This window comes from Cololabis saira, chromosome 21 (genome assembly GCF_033807715.1).
Source record: "Cololabis saira isolate AMF1-May2022 chromosome 21, fColSai1.1, whole genome shotgun sequence".
Taxonomy (NCBI): domain Eukaryota; kingdom Metazoa; phylum Chordata; class Actinopteri; order Beloniformes; family Belonidae; genus Cololabis; species Cololabis saira.
The window spans coordinates 3,023,164-3,047,210 of record NC_084607.1 but is presented as its reverse complement, the minus strand read 5'-3'; the positions used below and the strand labels follow the sequence as shown (position 1 = coordinate 3,047,210).

The following is a 24,047-nucleotide window of genomic DNA, read 5'->3' as shown; positions in this document are numbered from 1 at the left end:
AACCCCTGCGAAAAACCAGGGATTGCTGTAATTCCACGTTGCGATTTGCGAAACTCGCCTTCTCTTGGCTCATGTTTTAGAACGCACACACCCGCCCACCACGTTTCCTCCCGGTTTCTGCGTGTGGGGAAAAAAAGCCTCACTGTAGCCAGAAATAACGGAGTAACGCACCGTTTGGATGAAAAAGGGTCATTGAATTATATTTATCATCTTAATTTTTCATTATAACGCACAGGCAGCAGGGAATTAGTGCGTTAGGCAGCAGTGCTGCGTGTGAAAATGCGCTGATAGTGATCGGTGATCGATTTGCCTGGCATCGATTGATTTGGTTTCAGAACCGGACAGCTGCTCCAAAGAGCTTCTGAAAGAGCGAAACTAAAGAACGGTGTTAAGAAGTCATCTGGGAAACACCCATATCTTAGGGTTCTCTCTTAGTTCAAACCTTCTTTGAACCTCTCTTAAATCCTTAAGAGAGGTTGGATCTGGGAAACCCGGCCATTATTATTATTATAAACGATCACTTGTTTCCTTTCAGAGCAAATGTAAATGTGAAATGTGTTCTCCCAGTACTTGCATGTGTTTTCTCCCAGAATCAGAATAAATTCAGAGGGAGGACAGTCCAGTAGTTACAAGATGAACTGGCAGCAGGTACAGATCAACAGCAAATAACTGTTTCAACAATGACACCTAACCAGTTAAACATATACCGAATACAAATATTTATTGTTTTAAATATTTATCTTATTTTTAATAATAAAAAGTCCAAATTCTCCAATTGCAGCTTCTTGCATATAAATCTTTTCTGGTTTCTCTAGTCTATGACAGTAAATTGAATATATTGCGATTGTAGACTGTTGGTTTGTACAAAATAAGACAGTTGAGGACGTCTTCTTGGGTTTTGGGGAACAGTAATCAACAATATTCACTATTTCTCACCATTTTATAGACCAAAATCTAATTTACTTTTTGAATCAGTAGCAGCTAAATATAAGCAGCTATTTACTATAGTAATCTGATGTTGAAACAATTTACAGACAAAAAATAATTGAACCTTTTGATGAGTAAGGGAGAGAAAAGCACTGGACTGGTGGCTTGTAGTTTTGTGTTGATGGCATTTAAATCTAAATTTGACAGAATAATGATCTTTTGGTGATAACTTACCCATATGTGTGTGCAGAACCTGCTGAAGTGTGAGCATACGTGTGCAGGGTAAAGTAGGGGTGGCCTGAGTGAGCGTACGACTCCCGGACTGAAGTTTTGTCCCAGTCCGGCCCTGGTTACACACGTTGTTGAAGCACAGAAAAGATTTTCTCTTACCGTTTTTTTTTTTGCTTCTCTTTGATGTTTTTGTGACTCTCTTTGTTGCTTTAAGTGTCAAATGTGTTTTTTTCCCTCATCTCCTTAGTTCTTTTACATCAGAAATATTCTTATTTTATCTTATTATGGTTGTTTCATGTCAGTTTAATTTCTGCTATTTTCTCTATTAACTGCTGCTTGTGACTTAAAGGGAAAGTTCGTTTTTTTACAACCTGGACCTTATTTCTGGCATTTTTTATGGTTGTATACTCACCCAGAAAGGTTTGGTGTCATTTGGAGTCCTTCGGAAGATATTAGGGGGTTTTTGGCGAGCCTCTTCTCCATATAACGGTAGTGAACGGGGCACAGCGGGACACAGACGATGCAGCGTGTAAATAACACATGATTGCCGCGAAACTCTTCATTTCTTTTATGAATCACTAGATCTGCTTCCAGGACCTTCCAGGGCTGTGTGTGTAACAAATGAATCCGTTTGTAAACAAGACCTCTGAACTCATGACGTCATCTCTGTGCGCGCGTCCCAGACCCAGCTCCGTGTACAGCTGGAGTTCACTACTGTTAGTTTACTGTTAGTTATTTGAAACATGTCTGAATATTTGTCAAATTCTGAGGTTGTGGACGACGACTTTGAATATGATGGCCGTCCTTACCGTTTTGAGCCGGAGTATACGGCTGAAGAGCTCACTGAACGGAGGACAGAGTGAGCGCACAGAGATGACGTCATGAGTTCAGAGGTCTTGTTTACAAACTGATTTATTTATTTTATTTATTACACAGACAGCGCCACAATGTTACAACAGGTCCTGGAAGCAGATCTAGTGATTCATAAAATAAATGAACGAGTTTCGCGGCAATCATGTGTTATTTAGACGCTGCATCGTCTGTGTCCCGCTGTGCCCCGTTCACTACCGTTATATGGAGAAGCGGCTCGCACAAAACTCCTAATATCTTCTGAAGGACTCCAAATGACACCATACTTGCCTGGGTGAGTATACGACCATAAAAAATGCCAGAAATAAGGTCCAGGTTGTAAAAAACCGAACTTTCCCTTTAAAGGATAATTCGTATCATCCAGCAGCCTGTGATTCTTCTCCATGAGTTATTTTACTTCTGTCACCTGAATAGCTAACATTTATATGTACTAGTACTTTAATACTTGGGTCTTGGTGATCTGCTGCAGAACCTGATTTAAACCTGAACCAAAAGCTGCTGGGACACATTTAAAACATCTCCAACACAACAAACCTGCAAGAGGAGGAATTTATTTGATCTGTGACGGTAAAAATGAATCCAATCAGACACATACATGTGATAAACATCATTTTGATCAGTTCAACACCAGTAAAGTTCTTAGAAAACTGTGTTTGCAGCTTCTTTTCCCCTGAAGTAATAAAACATGTCTTTTATGTGACATGAAGGCACGAGAGTCCCAGCTGAGCCCTCCACTTCTTCTCCTACGGCCCTTTCCTCCAAACCTCCTCTCCAGAGATGTACGTGGCTCTGACATTGAGCTGGTCATCCAGCAGAACCAGGTCTGTGAAACAGGAAACAAACGGTCAAACATTAACTGAAGTTTTTTAAAGTGAAAAGCAAGAATCGAAAGAGTGGCTTAAATTTCATCAACCCTGACAGTGATTGGTGGAGTTGATAAGACAAGTTTAACCCGGAAGTCAATGATGAGATGAACTCACTGATGGATCCAGACCCTGGTGGCCGGTACAGGAACCAGGGGCCGGATTCACAAAACATTCTTAAGAAAAAAAAATCTTCTTAAGTGTCATTTTTTTTCTTAAGTTCAGTCTTAAGAAGAAAAAAAGAGAAGAAGTCATATTCTCCAAAAAAGTAGTTTCTCAACTTTCTTCTTAAGAAAAAACTTAACTTTAAGACAACCTTGACCTGTTTTAAAATTTCTTCTGTGAAAAGGTAATAATAATAATAATAATAATAATAATAAGCCTCTAATATAACCTTTTTCAACACATTTTAGACAAGTTTAGACAAGAAGGTCATAGTTTGAGGATATACTTTGTAATTAATTACACAAAGAGCCTGTTAACTGTTAGTTAACTGTTAGTTAACTGTTAGTTAACTGTTAGTTAACTGTTAGTTAACTGTTAGTTAACTGTTAGTTAACTGTTAGTTAACATGTTAGTTAACTGTTAGTTAACTGTTAGTTAACATGTTAGTTAACTGTTAGTTAACTGTTAGTTAACTGTTTGCTAACATGTTAGTTAACATGTTAGTTAACTGTTAGTTAACTGTTAGTTAACATGTTAGTTAACTGTTAGTTAACATGTTAGTTAACTGTTTGTTAACATGTTAGTTAACTGTTAGTTAACATGTTAGTTAACTGTTTGTTAACATGTTAGTTAACTGTTAGTTAACATGTTAGTTAACTGTTAGTTAACATGTTAGTTAACTGTTAGTTAACATGTTAGTTAACTGTTTGATAACATGTTAGTTAACTGTTTGTTAACATGTTAGTTAACTGTTAGTTAACTGTTAGTTAACTGTTAGTTAACATGTTAGTTAACTGTTTGTTAACATGTTAGTTAACTGTTTGATAACATGTTAGTTAACTGTTTGTTAACATGTTAGTTAACTGTTAGTTAACATGTTAGTTAACTGTTAGTTAACTGTTAGTTTCATGTTAGTTAACATGTTAGTTAACTGTTTGTTAACATGTTAGTTAACTGTTAGTTAACATGTTAGTTAACTGTTAGTTAACATGTTAGTTAACATGTTAGTTAACATGTTAGTTAACTGTTAGTTAACATGTTAGTTAACTGTTAGTTAACTGTTTGTTAACATGTTAGTTAACTGTTAACATGTTAGTTAACTGTTAGTTAACATGTTAGTTAACTGTTAACATGTTAGTTAACTGTTAACATGTTAGTTAACTGTTAGTTAACATGTTAGTTAACTGTTAGTTAACTGTTAGTTAACATGTTAGTTAACTGTTAGTTAACTGTTTGTTAACATGTTAGTTAACTGTTAACATGTTAGTTAACATGTTAGTTAACTGTTAGTTAACATGTTAGTTAACATGTTAGTTAACTGTTAGTTAACATGTTAGTTAACTGTTAGTTAACATGTTAGTTAACATGTTAGTTAACTGTTTGTTAACATGTTAGTTAGCTGTTTGTTAACATGTTAGTTAACTGTTTGTTAACATGTTAGTTAACTGTTTGTTAACATGTTAGTTAACTGTTTGTTAACATGTTAGTTAACTGTTAACATGTTAGTTAACATGTTAGTTAACTGTTAGTTAACATGTTAGTTAACATGTTAGTTAACTGTTAGTTAACATGTTAGTTAACTGTTAGTTAACATGTTAGTTAACTGTTAGTTAACATGTTAGTTAACATGTTAGTTAACTGTTTGTTAACATGTTAGTTAACTGTTTGTTAACATGTTAGTTAACATGTTAGTTAACTGTTAGTTAACATGTTAGTTAACTGTTAGTTAACTGTTAGTTAACATGTTAGTTAACTGTTAGTTAACTGTTAGTTAACTGTTTGCTAACATGTTAGTTAACATGTTAGTTAACTGTTAGTTAACTGTTAGTTAACATGTTAGTTAACATGTTAGTTAACTGTTAGTTAACTGTTAGTTAACATGTTAGTTAACTGTTAGTTAACTGTTAGTTAACTGTTTGCTAACATGTTAGTTAACATGTTAGTTAACTGTTAGTTAACTGTTAGTTAACATGTTAGTTAACTGTTAGTTAACATGTTAGTTAACATGTTAGTTAACTGTTAGTTAACATGTTAGTTAACATGTTAGTTAACTGTTAGTTAACTGTTAGTTAACATGTTAGTTAACTGTTAGTTAACTGTTTGTTAACATGTTAGTTAACTGTTAGTTAACATGTTAGTTAACATGTTAGTTAACTGTTTGTTAACATGTTAGTTAACTGTTAGTTAACATGTTAGTTAACTGTTTGTTAACATGTTAGTTAACTGTTTGTTAACATGTTAGTTAACATGTTAGTTAACTGTTTGTTAACTGTTTGTTAACATGTTAGTTAACATGTTAGTTAACTGTTTGTTAACATGTTAGTTAACTGTTAGTTAACATGTTAGTTAACTGTTTGTTAACATGTTAGTTAACTGTTAGTTAACATGTTAGTTAACATGTTAGTTAACTGTTAGTTAACATGTTAGTTAACTGTTTGTTAACATGTTAGTTAACTGTTTGTTAACATGTTAGTTAACATGTTAGTTAACTGTTTGTTAACTGTTTGTTAACATGTTAGTTAACATGTTAGTTAACTGTTTGTTAACATGTTAGTTAACTGTTAGTTAACATGTTAGTTAACTGTTTGTTAACATGTTAGTTAACTGTTAGTTAACATGTTAGTTAACATGTTAGTTAACATGTTAGTTAACTGTTAGTTAACATGTTAGTTAACTGTTTGTTAACATGTTTGTTAACATGTTAGTTAACTGTTTGTTAACATGTTAGTTAACTGTTTGTTAACATGTTAGTTAACTGTTAGTTAACATGTTAGTTAACTGTTAGTTAACATGTTAGTTAACATGTTAGTTAACTGTTAGTTAACATGTTAGTTAACATGTTAGTTAACTGTTAGTTAACTGTTAGTTAACATGTTAGTTAACTGTTAGTTAACTGTTTGTTAACATGTTAGTTAACTGTTAGTTAACATGTTAGTTAACATGTTAGTTAACTGTTAGTTAACATGTTAGTTAACTGTTTGTTAACATGTTAGTTAACATGTTAGTTAACTGTTTGTTAACTGTTTGTTAACATGTTAGTTAACATGTTAGTTAACATGTTAGTTAACTGTTTGTTAACATGTTAGTTAACTGTTTGTTAACATGTTAGTTAACTGTTTGTTAACATGTTAGTTAACATGTTAGTTAACATGTTAGTTAACTGTTTGTTAACATTTATCCTTGGTGATTTTAACACTTGCAGCCTGAGTCAGCATCTTGGGCATCTGTACCAGTATGTTAAATGTTCAACACGACATGGTAAAACACTGGATTTGTGCTATGGCACTATAAAGGGGGCCTATAAATCTTTTCTACTTGCTCCACTTGGCTCTTCTGACCACAACTGTGTCCTGCTTGCTCCAGTTTACCAGCCAGTTCTTAAGAGGGGCAAAGTTGAGCGCAAAGAGGTTGCTTTGTGGACAGAGGATGCTGTTCGTGAACTGAATGGTTGCTTGCATAATACAAACTGGGATGTTTTTAAAGACACTTGTACCAGTTTAGATGAGCTGACCCATACTGTGGTGAGCTACATTACTTTTTGTGAGGAGATGATTATCCCTAGAAAGACAATTACAATCTATCCAAATAATAAGCCTTGGGTTAGTAAATCCCTCAAAAATGCCCTTAATAGGAAAAAAATAGCTTATCATCAGGGAGACATCGCAGAACAAAGGGAAGCCCAAAGGTTGGTCAGAAGTGAAATTAGGCTTGCCAAAATGAAGTACAAGAAGAAGGTACAAGATGAACTGAGGAGTGGTGATTCTCGCTCTGCTTGGAAAGGAATCAAGTCTATGGTGGGAATCCAGGATAAGAAAAAAAGAGTGTCTTATGCTGATAAATCTGATCTTACCCTGGCAAAAGAACTAAATCAGTTCTATCTGAGATTCGACTCAAATGATTTTTCTGATGAACTGTCTGTATTCAGGGCTGCTTCAGTAAGCAGTCAGATTCAGATAGATGAAACCACTGTCTGGAGCACTTTTGAAAAGACCAACGCTAAGAAAAGTCATGGGCCTGATGGTATCAGTGGTCGACTACTTAAATGCTGTGCCCCATTCTTAAGTGGTATCTTCACATATATCTTTCAGTGGTCCTTGTCACTGAATAAAGTCCCCTCATTATGGAAAGAGTCCATTATTGTCCCAGTGGCGAAGGTATCATCACCAAAGACACTGAATGATTATCGTCCTGTGGCCCTCACCTCAGTGGTGATGAAGAGTTTTGAGCGCATGGTGAAAAAAAGCTTGCTCTCTGTGACACAGATAATTCTTGATCCACTCCAATTTGCCTATCAACCCAGGAAAGGGGTGGAGGATGCTGTGGCAACACTGTTGAATTTTGTTGTCAGGCACCTGGAGGGTAGGAAAACACATGCACGCCTATGCTTTGCTGATTTTTCATCAGCTTTTAACTGCATGCAGCCTCATATTCTTGCTCAAAGGCTGTCAAAAATACCCAGCATTGATTTGGGAACCATATGTTGGTTAGTCGACTTTCTGACTATGAGGCCGCAGAGAACTCGTGTCAATGAAACCCTGTCTGATTCTCTGCTGTGTTCCACAGGCTCGCCCCAGGGGTGTGTCCTGTCACCTCTACTGTTCATGCTCTACACCAATGATTGTAAGAGCATGTTCGAGTCAAGGTTTATAATCAAATTTGCTGATGACTCTGTGATTGTCAGCCTCTTGCAGGATCAGGAGGTGGGCCATGGACCTGTCCTTGATTATTTTGCTAGATGGTGTGATAACTCCTACCTGCAACTCAATGTGTCAAAAACAAAGGACATGATTCTTGATTTTCGGAAGAATCCACCTGTCACAACTCAAACCTTTCTTAAAGGCACAGCAGTGGAAGTTGTCAGCCAGTACAAGTATTTAGGCACCATCGTGGACAACAAACTGTCTTTTGGAATCAACTCAGACGCTATCTGTAGGAAGGCAAATCAGAGATTGTTTTATTTGAGAAAACTGAGGTGTTTTAACGTCGATAAGAAGCTTCTTAAAATGTTTTATTCATCTTTTATTGAGTCTATTTTAACTTTTGCTTTGATCTGCTGGTTTGGTAACCTCAGCATTTTAAATAAAAACAAGCTGAGGAATGTGGTCAAACTCTGCCAGAAAACAATTGGCATTAGCTTGAATGATCTGGATCACATTTATCAAGCCAGAGCCACTCGGAGGGCAAAGGCCATTCTGGCGAACCCTCACCATCCTCTTCATGCTGAGTTTCAGCTTCTCCCTTCCAAGAGAAGGTACACTTTTCCTTGTAGGGCCAAAACAAACAGGTACCTCAGGTCATTTATCCCATCTGCGGTAAAGTTTTTAAACAGCCTATAGGGGGAACAATGTGATGTGATGACTGTTTTTATTATATTTATTTATTTATTGTATTGTGTGTTTGAAGTGGGATATATATGTATGTTGTCCTGTGGTTGCAAACCAAATTGCCCTTCGGGGACATTAAAGCTTTTCATATCATATGTTAGTTAACTGTTAGTTAACTGTTAACTGTTTGTTAACATGTTAGTTAACATGTTAGTTAACTGTTTGTTAACATGTTAGTTAACTGTTAGTTAACATGTTAGTTAACTGTTTGTTAACATGTTAGTTAACTGTTAGTTAACATGTTAGTTAACATGTTAGTTAACATGTTAGTTAACTGTTAGTTAACATGTTAGTTAACTGTTTGTTAACATGTTAGTTAACATGTTAGTTAACATGTTAGTTAACCTGTTAGTTAACTGTTTGTTAACATGTTAGTTAACTGTTTGTTAACATGTTAGTTAACTGTTTGTTAACATGTTAGTTAACTGTTAGTTAACATGTTAGTTAACTGTTTGTTAACATGTTAGTTAATTGTTTGTTAACATGTTAGTTAACATGTTAGTTAACATGTTAGTTAACATGTTAGTTAACTGTTTGTTAACATGTTAGTTAACTGTTTGTTAACATGTTAGTTAACTGTTAGTTAACTGTTAGTTAACATGGTAGTTAACATGGTAGTTAACTGTTAGTTAACATGTTAGTTAACTGTTTGTTAACATGTTAGTTAACTGTTAGTTAACATGTTAGTTAACTGTTAGTTAACATGTTAGTTAACATGTTAGTTAACTGTTAGTTAACATGTTAGTTAACATGTTAGTTAACTGTTAGTTAACTGTTAGTTAACATGTTAGTTAACTGTTAGTTAACTGTTTGTTAACATGTTAGTTAACTGTTAGTTAACATGTTAGTTAACATGTTAGTTAACTGTTAGTTAACATGTTAGTTAACTGTTTGTTAACATGTTAGTTAACATGTTAGTTAACTGTTTGTTAACTGTTTGTTAACATGTTAGTTAACATGTTAGTTAACTGTTTGTTAACATGTTAGTTAACTGTTTGTTAACATGTTAGTTAACTGTTTGTTAACATGTTAGTTAACATGTTAGTTAACATGTTAGTTAACTGTTTGTTAACATGTTAGTTAACTGTTAGTTAACTGTTTGTTAACTGTTTGTTAACATGTTAGTTAACATGTTAGTTAACTGTTTGTTAACATGTTAGTTAACTGTTAGTTAACATGTTAGTTAACTGTTTGTTAACATGTTAGTTAACTGTTAGTTAACATGTTAGTTAACATGTTAGTTAACATGTTAGTTAACTGTTAGTTAACATGTTAGTTAACTGTTTGTTAACATGTTAGTTAACATGTTAGTTAACATGTTAGTTAACCTGTTAGTTAACTGTTTGTTAACATGTTAGTTAACTGTTTGTTAACATGTTAGTTAACATGTTAGTTAACATGTTAGTTAACATGTTAGTTAACTGTTAGTTAACATGTTAGTTAACATGTTAGTTAACTGTTAGTTAACATGTTAGTTAACTGTTTGTTAACATGTTAGTTAACATGTTAGTTAACATGTTAGTTAACCTGTTAGTTAACTGTTTGTTAACATGTTAGTTAACTGTTTGTTAACATGTTAGTTAACTGTTAGTTAACATGTTAGTTAACTGTTTGTTAACATGTTAGTTAACTGTTTGTTAACATGTTAGTTAACTGTTAGTTAACATGTTAGTTAACTGTTTGTTAACATGTTAGTTAACTGTTTGTTAACATGTTAGTTAACTGTTTGTTAACATGTTAGTTAACTGTTTGTTAACATGTTAGTTAACATGTTAGTTAACTGTTTGTTAACATGTTAGTTAACTGTTTGTTAACATGTTAGTTAACTGTTTGTTAACATGTTAGTTAACTGTCAGTTCCTTAAAATTTAACCGTCATCACGTCATCACAAGCTCCTGCCTTGAAAAGTTCCTGATGACAGTTCTTAAGAAAATATTGAGGAATTGCACTTAAGAACTTTCTTATGAACTTCTTAATTTTAGAACTTAAGACATTTCTTAAGATCGTTCTTAAGAACATATTTGTGAATCCGGCCCCAGGTCTGGATCCAGACTTCTTTGATAACCAGATGTTTCTCTGTGGTTGTTTTGCTACATTTATTCGTAACATCAGTATCCTGATCAATGTAAACTGGGTCATTTCAACTAAAAAGCAGATTGAGACTAATGTTGCACATTTTAGCTGTTTTTATTTCATTAAAGATCCTTCCTGTGGTCCTCTAAACTTATGAAACAGACAAAATAACTAAAAACAAGTCACGGCCTTATCCATGTTCCCTAACTGATCCCTCCGAATACCGTCACCTTCCTCGTTTAGGTGTTACTGACGTCAACGTTAACACCCCTGCATCACCGTCTCCTCCAAAATAAAAGCTTGATTGTGCAAATATCAGTTCATTTTACTAACTGCAAATGTTCTCCTTCCCTTTTTTTAATAATTGACAGGACTTTTTATTTAAGTTGTCAAAAAAACCTCAAGTGACCAGTTTCTAACTTCCGTACTGAAGCCAACAAGGAAGTATGAAAAGTTGCAGTTCCTCTACGGACCACTAGGGTCATGAGTATAGTACTATACTATACTATACTATACTATACTATACTATACTATACTATACTCAGTACTGGAGTTGAGGGGGATGAGGGGGGATGGCATAAAAACGGTCCAAATCATCCCCCTGTAAAACTGCCATCCCTCCTTTCCATCCCTTATGTCATTTCATCAATGAATGTGGTTTTACTGCTATTTCAACATTTAGAGTCATCACCAGAAAAATAACTTATTTGACAATTTTCACCTGTTTCAAGTAAATTTTAACCTGAAATAAGTAGAAAAATCTGCCAGTGGGACAAGATTTATCTTCCCATTACAAGCAAAAAAATCTTGTTCCACTGGCAGATTTTTCTACTTATTTCAAGTGAAAATCTACTTGAAACAGATGAAAATTGTTGTTTTTTCCAGGGATGAGTCTTGTTTTAAGTGTAATGAGATTTTTTTACTAAAATGAGACATTTTAACTAGAAATCAGACCAATATTCTTGTTAAGATGTTGAGTTTTTGCAGTGATCCATTTTACTTATCCTGTGAAGGACAGAGTCATATTGATAAGTTCAGAAAAGTGTTTTTTATTGTTGTGTTTTGATGTATTTAATGTAAGCCCAGTGGATATTTAAAGCTTACAGAAGGCTGCATTTAACTGCTGCTATGTCATTCCTGCAGTATTTCTGCAGCTGTTTTGGTCACTGCTATTATTTGTAATATATTATATTATTTGTAATCAGCACAAATGATCTGTCCCCATGTGATCAAATCCACCATCCCCCCTGATTTTTTTTTTACAACTCCAGTACTGACTAAACTATACTATACTATACCTATACTATACTATACTATACTATACTATACTATGTACTTTTCTGACGGATGATGATGATGGAGGTATGTTACAACCAAAAACGTAATAATTTTGGCCATTTCAAATGTAATAAGGCCAATAGTGTAATAATGTGCCAATAATGTAATAAAACTTTTGAGCCAATAACGTAATAACTTTTTGCCGATAATGTAATAAGGCATTACATTATTGGCTGGTTATTACATTATTGGCCTGGTATTAAAAAATTATTACAAAATTATTACATTATCGGCAAAAAGTTATTACATTATTGACTCAAAAGTTTTATTACATTATTGGCACATTATTACACTATTGGCTTTATTACATTTGAAATGGCCAAAATTATTACGTTATTGGCCGTTATTACGTTTTTGGTTGTAACAAGGTAGAACTGGAGGAGGAGCTGACCTGCATCCGAGCCGTAGTCCAGCTGGCCCTTCCTGTGGCTGATCCCCAGGAGTTGGGCGGGATGAAGCGAGGCGGCTTCCAGAGCTTCCTCCACCCGGCAGCCTGCAAACAGACGTGGAGGTCAGAGGTCAGAGGTCAGAGGTCCTGATCACAGTCTGATCACGGTCCGATCACAGTCCGATCACAGTCCGATCACAGTCCGATCACGGTCCGATCACGGTCCGATCAGTCTGATCACATCTGATCTGCGTTCCTTTCCCAACGGAAAAGACGGCTGGGACCACATGGAAAACAGCGGTGAAATAAAGTCTCTGACTTTATTTCGTTAGAAACTATATGAACCACAGTTATTTCATGTTTCATAATATACATATATACATATACACATATACACATATATATATATATATATATATATATATATATATATATATATATATATATATATATATATATATATATATATATATATATCTGCAACAAACTAAAGAACAGAAAAGTTGGGTAAAGCATTCATCTTTTTTTACTTAAACTACAGGTATGTTCTGACACAAAATGACAAAGACTTTCAGGTGATTTTATTGTTTCCAGTCCAGTCTTTGAGCTACATTGGTTATTATCTTTGGTTCATACCATCTGTAAAGAAATAAAGTGGAAGTAAATGTAAGAACTGCTGCTTTTTCCGTCCTCTGGAGCGGATAAAACGACGTCTTCCTCCTCATTCTCGGTCTGCTCCTTCCTCCATCACTTCTGCTCGACTGTCTTTGCACCTAAAACGTTTGATTTCCATTCTCCTCCATTTAAGTTTTATGTTTGGGCTCCGTCAGGGCGGGAAAGCATCAGTAAGGGAGGCGGCGAGACGGCCGACTGACCTGAGGCGTGCCTGAAGTGACGCACACACATGTCCATGGTGGCGATGCTGCCGCTCAGGGTCTTGGTGCCTGAAAGATGGAAGTAACCACGGTAACGCATCAGTATCAATGATGTCTGGACATTCTGACTCATAATTATTTCCTTTTTAACACTCAGTTTAATATATAATATACTCAGTACTGGAGTTGTAAAAGAAAATCAGGGGGGATGGTGGATTTGATCATATGGGGACAGATAATTTGTGCTGATTACAAATAATATAATATATTACAAATAATAGCAGTGACCAAAACACCTGCAGAAATACTGCAGGAATGACATAGCAGCAGTTAAATGCAGCCTTCTGTAAGCTTTAAATATCCACTGGGCTTACATCAAATACATCAAAACACAACAATAAAAAACACTTTTCTGAACTTATCAATATGACTCTGTCCTTCACAGGATAAGTAACATGGATCACTGCAAAAACTCTAAATCTTAACAAGAATATTTGTCTTATTTCTAGTTAAAATGTCTCATTTTAGTAAAAAAATCTCATTACACTTAAAACAAGACTCATCACTGGAAAAAACAACAATTTTCACCTGTTTCAAGTAGATTTTCACTTGAAATAAGTAGAAAAATCTGCCAGTGGAACAAGATTTTTTTGCTTGTAATGAGAAGATAAATCTTGTCCCACTGGCAGATTTTTCTACTTATTTCAAGTGAAAATGTACTTGAAACAGGTGAAAATTGTCAAATAAGTTGTTTTTCTGGTGATGACTCTAAATGTTGAAATAGCAGTAAAACCACATTCATTGATGAAATGACATAAGGGATGGAAAGGAGGGATAGCAGTTTTACAGGGGGGGATGATTTGGACCGTTTTTATTTCAGGGGGGATGATTTGGACTGTTTTTAATTCGGTCCAAATCATCCCCCCTCAACTCCAGTACTGAATACACTTTTTAAGTCCATCCAGTTGTCAAGATATGAGCCAAAACCTGAAACGGGTCGCTGCAGCGCCACCTGCAGGTCAATGTTTCCCTGAACCTTGCAGACCTAACTGAGCCATCCTGTAGCTGCTGGACATATTCTTTACTTTATTTTATTTTTTTCACGCAACTTTGTTCAAGATAAAGAACAAAAACAGTAGATACGCTCAGCTATTGAAATATACATTTAAAAACTACACAGTAAACGTTATAACAATAGGAAGGGTAAAAAACATACATCAACAAAACCAACAAATATATATAAAACCAGTAAATAAAGAGAGAGGATACACAACAAAGGATAAGTCTAGATACAAATCTTACGCCTCATAAAACCACTTATCATGAATTTTAATTGTTTTATCACCCTTTACAGAATCCTTATATTTTAGGGATTGTAATATGATTTAAATTCGCTGGCGGACGTATTTCCAGACAAGAAGAGGATTCAACATGACGCTGTAAATACGCAATACCTGAAGATGCAAATAAGGTGAACTGGATTCAGAGAACCAAACTTAAAAGCAACAATCTCAATTAAAGAGCATAAAAGAATTTTCAGAAAAGAAATGTAACTGAGATAAACTGTATGAATGTATCAATTGTATAGGGATTTGACTGAAAGGAAGCATCAGCACCACCTAATGGGCATAAGCATGGACTGATTTCAACATTTGTTTCCTACAGGTTCAAAATAATAATAATAAAATCAATGTCTCAAAAACTAAAAGAAGTTTTGGGGCCAAATAATACTGAAGGAGCTGCATTTTTGATACTTGAATGGCTGAATGAGTATGCAGGACCAGTCAGATGCTGAAAAGATAAATAAAACAGTTGGTGTGAATGCTGGACTCCATTCACGCCGACTGAGCACCAATTCATTGGTATCATAGGTCGGGCAAGCTAAAATACCTGATACCCCTTTTTCCACCAAACCGGCTCCAGGGCTGGAACCGGTTTGGTGGAAAAGGGATATAATTGTGACTGAACTAAGGTGCCAGGTTTGTGCGCTCCACCGATCTGCCCATTTCTGGATTAACTCGAGTTAGGAGGAGTCAACTCATGAGAACACGCCGTCACCTAGAGCCCTGAAAAAGGGGCATCAGAAAATCAACGTGTGACATCACACGCCCGGTACTTATTATACAGTAAAGAATCACAGATCAATTAAAAAAGTAAATACAAATTTTGGTACAAAACTGCAGAGAGTGTTGGTCCTTCAACCAATAATAACAGATAATAACGTGAGGAAATCTCAGTGTATCAAGACCAAGACGACAAACCTGGGGTTCGGATTCACAAAACATTCTTAAGAAAAAAAATCTTCTTAAGTGTCATTTTTTTCTTAAGTTCAGTCTTAAGAAGAAAACAGAGAAGAAGTCATATTCTCCAAAAAAGTGCTAAGTATTTTCTCAACTTTCTTCTTAAGTTTCTTATTAAGAAAAAACTAAGAAATAAATGGTATTCTTGAAATAAAAGTTCTCAAATTTGTTCTTGACTTTTTTCTTAAGTTTAAGACAACCTTGACCTGTCTTAAGATTTCTTCTGTGAAAAGGTAATAATAATAATAATAATAATAATAATAATAATAATAATAATAATAATAATAATAATAATAATAATAATAATAATAATAAGCCTCTAATATCACCTTATTCAACACATTTTAGACACGTTTAGACTAGTAGGTCATAGTTTGAGGATATACTTTGTAATTAATTACACAAATAGCCTGTTAACTGTTTGTTAGCATGTTAGTTAGCGTGGTAGTTAATTATTAATTTTTCCCAATAGTATTTTTCATCTCATCCACCATAACCTTGAAAAGTTCCTGCATCTCTTTTTCTCCTTCTCCATGTTTAGTGAGTGACTGATGGTTAAGACCCAAACTACCTATAAATGTTGTTTGTTGGCGCGTGCAATGCAATGACATATTTTAAGAAGTTCTTAAGTAGGAAAAATAAGAAATTCGTAAGAAATGACAGTTCTTAAGACGGTTCTTAAGATCGTTCTTAAGAACATATTGGTGAATCCGGCCCCGGGTCCAGATGACCTTTAAACCTCAGAAGTCTTAGCAGGAACCCTGGGTGCCGCCGCCGCCGTCGATATAACCAGGTATAAGTGGGATAAACTGGTGGGCACACACTGTGGTGTCTCATCTGGGAAACCTTGAAGTCAGCGAGCAGATTCCTCTAAAAGTGCTAAAGTTAGCACCTTCAGTTGAAAAACACGATTTAAAGTGTCATCGGACTGCTACGACTCGTCATCAGTGCATCAAATTCTAGTTTTGTACGACTGAAACAGTCAAAACGATCAATGAAGATCATTTCCTTTGGACTTATATAACATATTTGAAATGACTCGACTTCTTCGTTCAAACTGTCAGAACTTCCCGTTTCTGCTGGCTGAGCTCCGGTGTTCTGTCATACCCGTCGAGATGTCCTACTTTGCGTCACTGCGCATGCGCACGACTCAACAGCATCGCCTCGACAAAAACAACACAGAATCGTCCTACCGATCAGCTGTATATGAAGAAATGCCCCAATCACAATTCCAGCTTCCTTTACCAAGGTTGCTGATCTTCTACTGCATCTTCATTTTACCCCCAACTACTACCCCACCCCTCATATCCACTGATATCCACTTTTTATGCACAGGTTGATTTCTCTCATAGAGACTACTGCTGCGTTCAGATGAATCTGAAAATCTGATGAATATGAAACTTTGTATAAACCTTTTCTTTATGATACTTCCTGGGAATGTGCATTTTACTTATTTTCAAAAAGAAATTAGTGATAAAAAGTAGATATATGTAGTTTGAAAATGTATTGAAACTCAACAAGGTGAGATACAGGCCGTTCTATCCGCATGAGCATGATTTGACGGGGTATTTTCATCTGCCAAATCGTGCTACCTGGTATCTATGTGCTTCCACATAGATATCATCAGGTAGGATGATTGGATGATTGGACACCTTGGCAGAGAAGTATGTCCCTCACTGCTCCGAAACTCTACAATCATGGAATTGATTAACTGGTCTCTCAGCACAATTGACCAAATTTTTGCGACAACAAACAAGTAAGGGAGCCCTCCTGCCCCGATGGGACATTTTTTTCTGGATACACAATGGATTCCTACAAATACTGGAAACTGTTGTGTTTGGCGATTCTGTCCGTCGAGGACGATGAAGATGCTTCATAATTGGATTTATGATAGCAGGATTTCTTCTAATTGGAGTGGGGGGATTCCTGGCCTATCGACAAACGCGTAAGTCGTCGACAGCTGTTTTGGCTCTTTCAGAGCTGCCGGACGCGGCTGAAGGGATAAGCACGGGGATCAACACTCAGGCTTTAACGTTGGGGGAGCAAAGCCGCAAGCTGGATGCAATTCTCGAACAGAATCGCAGGCTGGCGGCGGTCTTTGAGCTCATTGGCAAGATGGAGAAGACCTTGGAGAAGTTGGAAGCTCAGCTTGGCGGGAATTGATCACAAATTCGTCTGTTTGGAGTCGCCATTGATGAACCAGAGACTTAAGGCAGACGGAAAATTACTGGAGTCTGCCTGTTTCTTTTCAATACAATTGTTGATTCTTTAATCTGACCTTGACGGGGCAGCTTGGCCCGCTGCTCCAGTCACAATCTCCCTGGTGGAATGTAAACAAGTGGCTCTGCCCCCACTAACCCTCCCCTCTCTCCAGAACATCTGTGGACCTGTTTTCAGAACTGTACCGGGCCGTCTGATCATAAGTAGATCAAGGACAATGGCTGAGGAGCAGCTCTGGGGCGAAGTTTCACAGACTTACCCCGCTCACACACACACACACACACTTACTGATAACCACACCCCCCCCCCATCTTCAACGCCTTCCCTGGCTCCCCTCTTATCAGCCCCCCTGACATGGTCGCCGGGTTCGAGCACCACGAAGGCCGTGGCCCTCACTTGGATGAGCTGTGCCGGGATCTGCCCCCCCTCCCCGACTTGCCCACCCCCCATACCCATGCAAGTTATGATGTTGTTTTGTTGTGGCAAGGAAAAACTCCCCTTTAGGAGGGAAGAAACCTTGAGCAGGACCAGGCTCATAAGGGGGGACCCTCCTGCCGAGGGCCAGACTGGTGGGTCAGGGACGGCAACAGCACAGCAGGCAGGTGGAAGCAGCAACGGGATGACCAGGGGTGGGGACCGCAGGCCAGCACGCAGCTCCCGAAGCTCCGGCCCAATCAGCAAGTCCCAGGTTGGGGTGCAGGGTCAGGGAAAGACTTGTGCTCCGTAATGCAAGCTACAAGCCACCCACGACCACCTGCAGAGAGAGAAAAGGGAGGAGAAGGGGGGCCAGCAACGGGATGACCAGGGGTGGGGACCGCAGGCCAGCACGCAGCTCCCGAAGCTCCGGCCCAATCAACAAGTCCCAGGTTGGGGTGCAGGGTCAGGGAAAGACTTGTGCTCCGTAATGCAAGCTACAAGCCACCCACGACCACCTGCAGGTTCCGGTGTCCGGCAAAGGATGCTGCAACATGGACAAAAGAGAGAAAAGGGAGGAGAAGGGGGGGCCAGCACAAGAAACTACAGGAGCGACTCTGACACACTAAAGTTTACACTACCTAGAGATTTACCAACACCAGCTAGAGGTTTACTAAACACTAACTATAGGCTTTACTAAACAGAAATGTTTTAAGTTTAGTTTTAAAGGTGGAGGTGGTGTCAGCCTCCTTAACCCAGATTGGAAGTTGGTTCCATAGTAGTGGTGCCTGATAGCAGAACGCCCGCCCTCCAAATCTACATTTAGATACTCTAGGAACTACGAGTAAACCTGCACTCTGAGAACGGAGAGCTCTGACAGGAACATAAGGCACTATCAGGTCTTGCAAATAATGCGGAGCTAAGCCGTTTTGGGCTTTATACGCAAGTAATAAAATTTTAAATTGGATTCTGAATTTTACGGGTAACCAATGGAGCGACGCTAACACTGGAGAGACGTGGTCTCTCCTGCTAATTCCTGTCAGTACTCGTGCTGCTGCATTTTGGATCAGCTGGAGCCTATTCAGCAAATTACTTGGACATCCTGCTAACAACACATTACAGTAATCTAGTCTAGAAGATACAAACGCATGAACTAGTTTTTCTGCATCACTCTGCGAGAGGATTTTCCTAATCTTTGCAATATTACGGAGATGGAAAAAGGCTATTTTACAAACCTGATTGACATATGGTTTAAACGACAAATCCTGATCGAAAATAACACCAAGGTTTCTCACAGTTGCACTGGAAGCCATCGCAACACCATCTAATCCCTTCCTAAGATGCTCTGGACCAAGAATGATAACCTCTGTTTTATCTGAATTTAGAAGCAAGAAATTTCTGGACATCCAGTCCTTGATGTCCCTAAGACATGCCTGAAGTTTAACTAACGGTTCTATTTCATCAGGCTTCATAGACAAGTAGAGCTGCGTATCATCAGCATAGCAATGAAAGTGTATGCCGTGATTCTGGATTATACTTCCCAACGGCTGCATGTATAAACTGAACAAGATTGGCCCTAGCACTGAACCCTGCGGAACACCATAACAGACCCTTGACTGTTCTGAAGAAACCTCATGTACATGAACAAACTGGAACCTGTCAGATAGGTATGATTTAAACCAACATAGAGCTGTCCCTTTAATCCCAACAACATGCTCTAACCTGTGCAGTAAAATGCCATGATCAACAGTGTCAAAAGCAGCACTGAGGTCCAGTAGAACCAGTATGGACACTAGTCCCTTATCTGAGGCCATAAGAAGGTCATTCGTGACTCGAACCAGTGCTGTCTCTGTGCTATGATGCATTCTGAACCCTGACTGAAAGACTTCAAACAGATCATTTCTATACAAATAGTCACATAACTGGCTTGAAACTGCCTTTTCCAGAATTTTAGACACAAATGGAAGGTTGGAAATTGGTCTATAATTAGCTAAGGTGTCTGGGTCAAGAGAAGGTTTTTTAAGTAAAGGTTTAATTACTGCGACTTTGAAAACCTGTGGTACATATCCTAAACTTAGGGATAGGTTAATTTGGTCCAGTATTGTCGTACCAATAAGAGAAAAAACATTTTTGAATAGTCGAGTCGGGATGGGGTCTAACATACATGTGGTTGACTTAGCTCTATTGACGAGTGAGGTCAGCTCAGGGAGGTCTATAGGATCAAAACAGTCTAGAGACAAGTCAGAGCGTAGGGAAGTCGCTAAAGCTGAAGAAACACCTACAACCGGCTGGTTGATTTCTTCTCTAATTCTCGTGATTTTACTGTTAAAGAAGCTCATAAAGTCCTCACTACTGAGAGCTGCAGGAATACACGGCTCAAGAGAGTTGTGACTCTTTGTCAGCCTGGCTACAGTGCTGAACAGAAAACGTGGGTTACTTTTTTTATCCTCTGTCAACGTTGAATAATAAGCTGTTCTTGCTTTGCGAATGGCTTTTTTATATACTATTAGAATATCTTTCCATTCACGATAAGAGTCTACAGACTTACAAGAGTGCCACTTCCTTTCCATGTTATGCATGCTTTGTTTCAACATGCGAATATCTGAATTGTACCAGGGAGTTAAGCTCCTGTGGCTAGAAACCCTCCTTTTCAAAGGAGCAACTTCATCTAAAGCTGAGTGCAACAGATCAGCAGTGTTACTAACAAGAAAATCAACATCAACATCAGAGGTAGAACCCAGGTCACTGGCCTCTATTGCTTCAGTAGAGGCTTCACTATTTTCCACTGTCGCAAGATGAGCAATGGTCTCCTCAAATATAGCAATAGCTTCATCAGAGAAACATCTGCTAAAATAATACCTCCTGCCCTGCACTTCAACATCAACAACATTCAATTCAAACGTTATTAAATAATGGTCGGATAAAAGGGAGTTAACAGGTGACACCAACAGACCATCAGTTTCAACACCGTAGGTGAGAACGAGATCGAGAGTATGACCAAAACAATGCGTCGGCCCGTCCACTTTTTGTGAGATACCCATTGATTCTAGAAGAGAATTGAAAGCTAATTTAAGATTATCGCTTTCAACATCCATATGAATATTAAAATCACCCACTATGATGAATTTATCCGTACTGATCAATAATCCAGAAAGGAAATCGGAAAATTCAGACAAAAACTCTAGATAAGCGCCAGCAGGGGGCCGATACACTACCACTAACACAACTGGCTTCTCTGATTTCCAGCTTCGAAATTTCAGACTAAGCGTGAGGCTTTCAAACGTATTATAATTGCACTTAGGTTAAATTTTTGTTTGGAGACTGGAGTTATAAATTGCTGCGACTCCTCCGCCTCGGCCCGTGTTTCTAGGAATGTGATGATTAAAGTAGCCGGGCGGAGTTGATTCATTCAAACTAACATACTCTTCCTCCTGTAACCATGTTTTTGTTAAGCAGAAAACATCACTCCTGCTCTCTGTAATTATATAATTTACTAACAGAGACTTGGAGCTTAACGATCGTATATTTAGTAGTCCGCATCTAATTTTTCGGTCTCTTATTGGTACCAAATGTGCATTGGTTTTAATTTTTACAAGATTATTTTGGTTAACGCCTCTATAACGCCGCACCTGGTGAACTAGTGGAGGGCGGGGAACTGCAACTACTTCTATTTTGCTAGGCACCTGGTTAGAGTTACCAGTTACATCATGTAATCTTATAGTTTTGTTGGCAGGCGTTGGTCCTCGAGAAGCAGCAGAGAAGTGTGTTAAACTACAGCTCTGCATCCTGGCCTGGACCCTGCGATGTCAGGGAGAGGGTCTAATGAAACAGGCCAAATTACTAGAGACAAGAGCAGCACCATCCCGGGTGGGATGAATGTCGTCTCTTCTAATCAGACCGGGCTTTCCCCAGAACGTTTCCCAATTGTCAATAAAGGCCACGTCGTTTTTTTGCATTTGTTTTGAATTTGGATACAGGAAGAAGAAGTGGAAATTACGGTAATTGCATCATGACGTTCTCCGTGCGTCGCTGGTTTGATCCAGATATCCCCAATGATTAATTACCATGGAAATGGAATATTCCGAATTTTGAGTAATCTCAATATTAGCAATAACCCGAATTTTGACTGCATGTAAACGTAGTCAATAAGTCAACACCTGCCTTTATGCTGGGAATACAAACATCAGCGAGGTATGACCACTTAGCCAGCTCTTCCTGTGTGACAATGTTGATGGTCACAGGCATTTTTCTTTGGGTGAGAACCTCTGGGAGGGTGTAAAAGGAGTTACTATTGAGACCAGCCACCTCCAAACCTTTCAGAGAGAGTTAGTTGGAACCACCGTTTCCCTGTCCCATTGTACGTAAAAGAAAGTTGGTTTTCTTACCATTCACGTTCAACTTTTGCGTAAGCTGGTCAGAGCAAAAGGCTGAACTGCCGGCGTCAAGAAAGGCGTAAATCTGCAGTATCTCCTTTTATAGACTTAACCTGAACAGGTGAAATAGACAGGATGCAATCCCTTTCTCCGGCCCCTATATGACCACAAGTTTCAGATGAAACTGGTGTGAAACTTTTTTCTTGGACTGATCATTGTATGTGCTAGTTCTTGACCTAGCAATATGAAGCACACTTGGACGATTTTGGCCACAAACTTCAAAATTTAAACCCCTGTCACAATCTTTGCTCGTGTAGCCCATACTCAGACATCCAAAACAGATCCCTTTCTCTTTTAGAAAGAGGGTTTTATCCTTATGCTTCTTAACCTTCAGCTGTAGGCACGCTTCCAAAGAGTGACTTTGAGAGCAGCACACATGGGTGATTAGATGTGATCTCCATGGGCTCATGCCCCTTTGACACAGAACAACAATTTGTTGAGTCTTGGTCAGAGTCGATATGTGTAACCGTTGTAGCAAAGCTGTTTCCTCTCACTCTGCTGAACCGGGATTGTGACTGTGACTTGCACTTGTTGCTCCTTTGTCACCAATGAATTACATGCACTTATATTGTATAACTTGCGCGAGATCAGTAAAACAAGACCAACAAAAACTGCAATAATGTGAAGCCAAAGTGAAACAGTGTGCTCACCGGCAACCAGCACACCTGCCCGTGATCAGCCTCACCTTTATAAAACCTATTCCCTGGCTCCATACACCACCTACAGTGCAAGAAATGGCTCTACAATACACATTAACCCTGTCATTAATGGGAAGCACATCACAATACATAAATTGGCTCTAATAGAGGGTTTATGGACAGATGCACCAAACAATGTTCATCATTTGCATTCAATTTTGTTACTTTAAGACCTTCAGGTGTCGAAATGAGTGACAAACCCAAAGCAAAGATTAAATCTCGTCCCGTCAGAGAAAGTGTTTAAAACTCAATCTAGTGGAGTTGAGAAGTTTTCACACACCACGTGACCAGTTGCAGGAACTGAATGAACAAACCGTCCACTGAGCTTCGGCTGCACAGGACAATCGTCTCCCTTCAACACAGAGTTTGTCGCCCCGCAATCTACTAAAAATGTTGTTGTAAAACCAATAAATACCAGCGTTATTTGTGGGGGTTTATGATGAGCAGAATCTGATAATTGTGAATATGTTTCACTCAGACTTTAGTACATTTGTTCATCCTGGAGAGTCACCAGGGAGCTTTGCAGCAGGTTTTTATTGCGAGTAGCAGAAGAAGATCCTCCTGTATTATCAGTGGGTGGAGACGTGTGTGTTAAGGTTTGGTGTGTGCATAATTGTGACGTGTCACTAGATCCGCCTCCAAACCTGCACAGCGATCGCCTGACATCGGTCTGCAGCAGATGCAATTTATTTAAACTTATAAAATAAATGTATTGATTTATTTGTTGTCACTGAATGTTCTTTTTTAATTATTATTAATATGTATAGCACTTTGGTCAGTGATAACCCTGTTTAAATATAAAAATGTTACTTTCTTACTACCAGGTCCACGTCTGCGTCACCAGTGTTTAATGATCCACACTAGTTTG

General features: G+C 37.8%; 1 long non-coding RNA gene across 1 annotated transcript; it reads right to left on the bottom strand.

Annotated features, from left to right (window-relative positions):
• Nucleotides 1-2,547: 2,547 nt before the first annotated feature.
• Nucleotides 2,548-13,187, bottom strand: LOC133422335 (uncharacterized). The gene is made up of 3 exons (XR_009770733.1): nucleotides 13,115-13,187; nucleotides 12,243-12,344; nucleotides 2,548-2,851 (listed from the first exon to the last, which is right to left on the bottom strand). It is a non-coding gene; the product is annotated as an uncharacterized LOC133422335 (long non-coding RNA).
• Nucleotides 13,188-24,047: the final 10,860 nt, after the last annotated feature.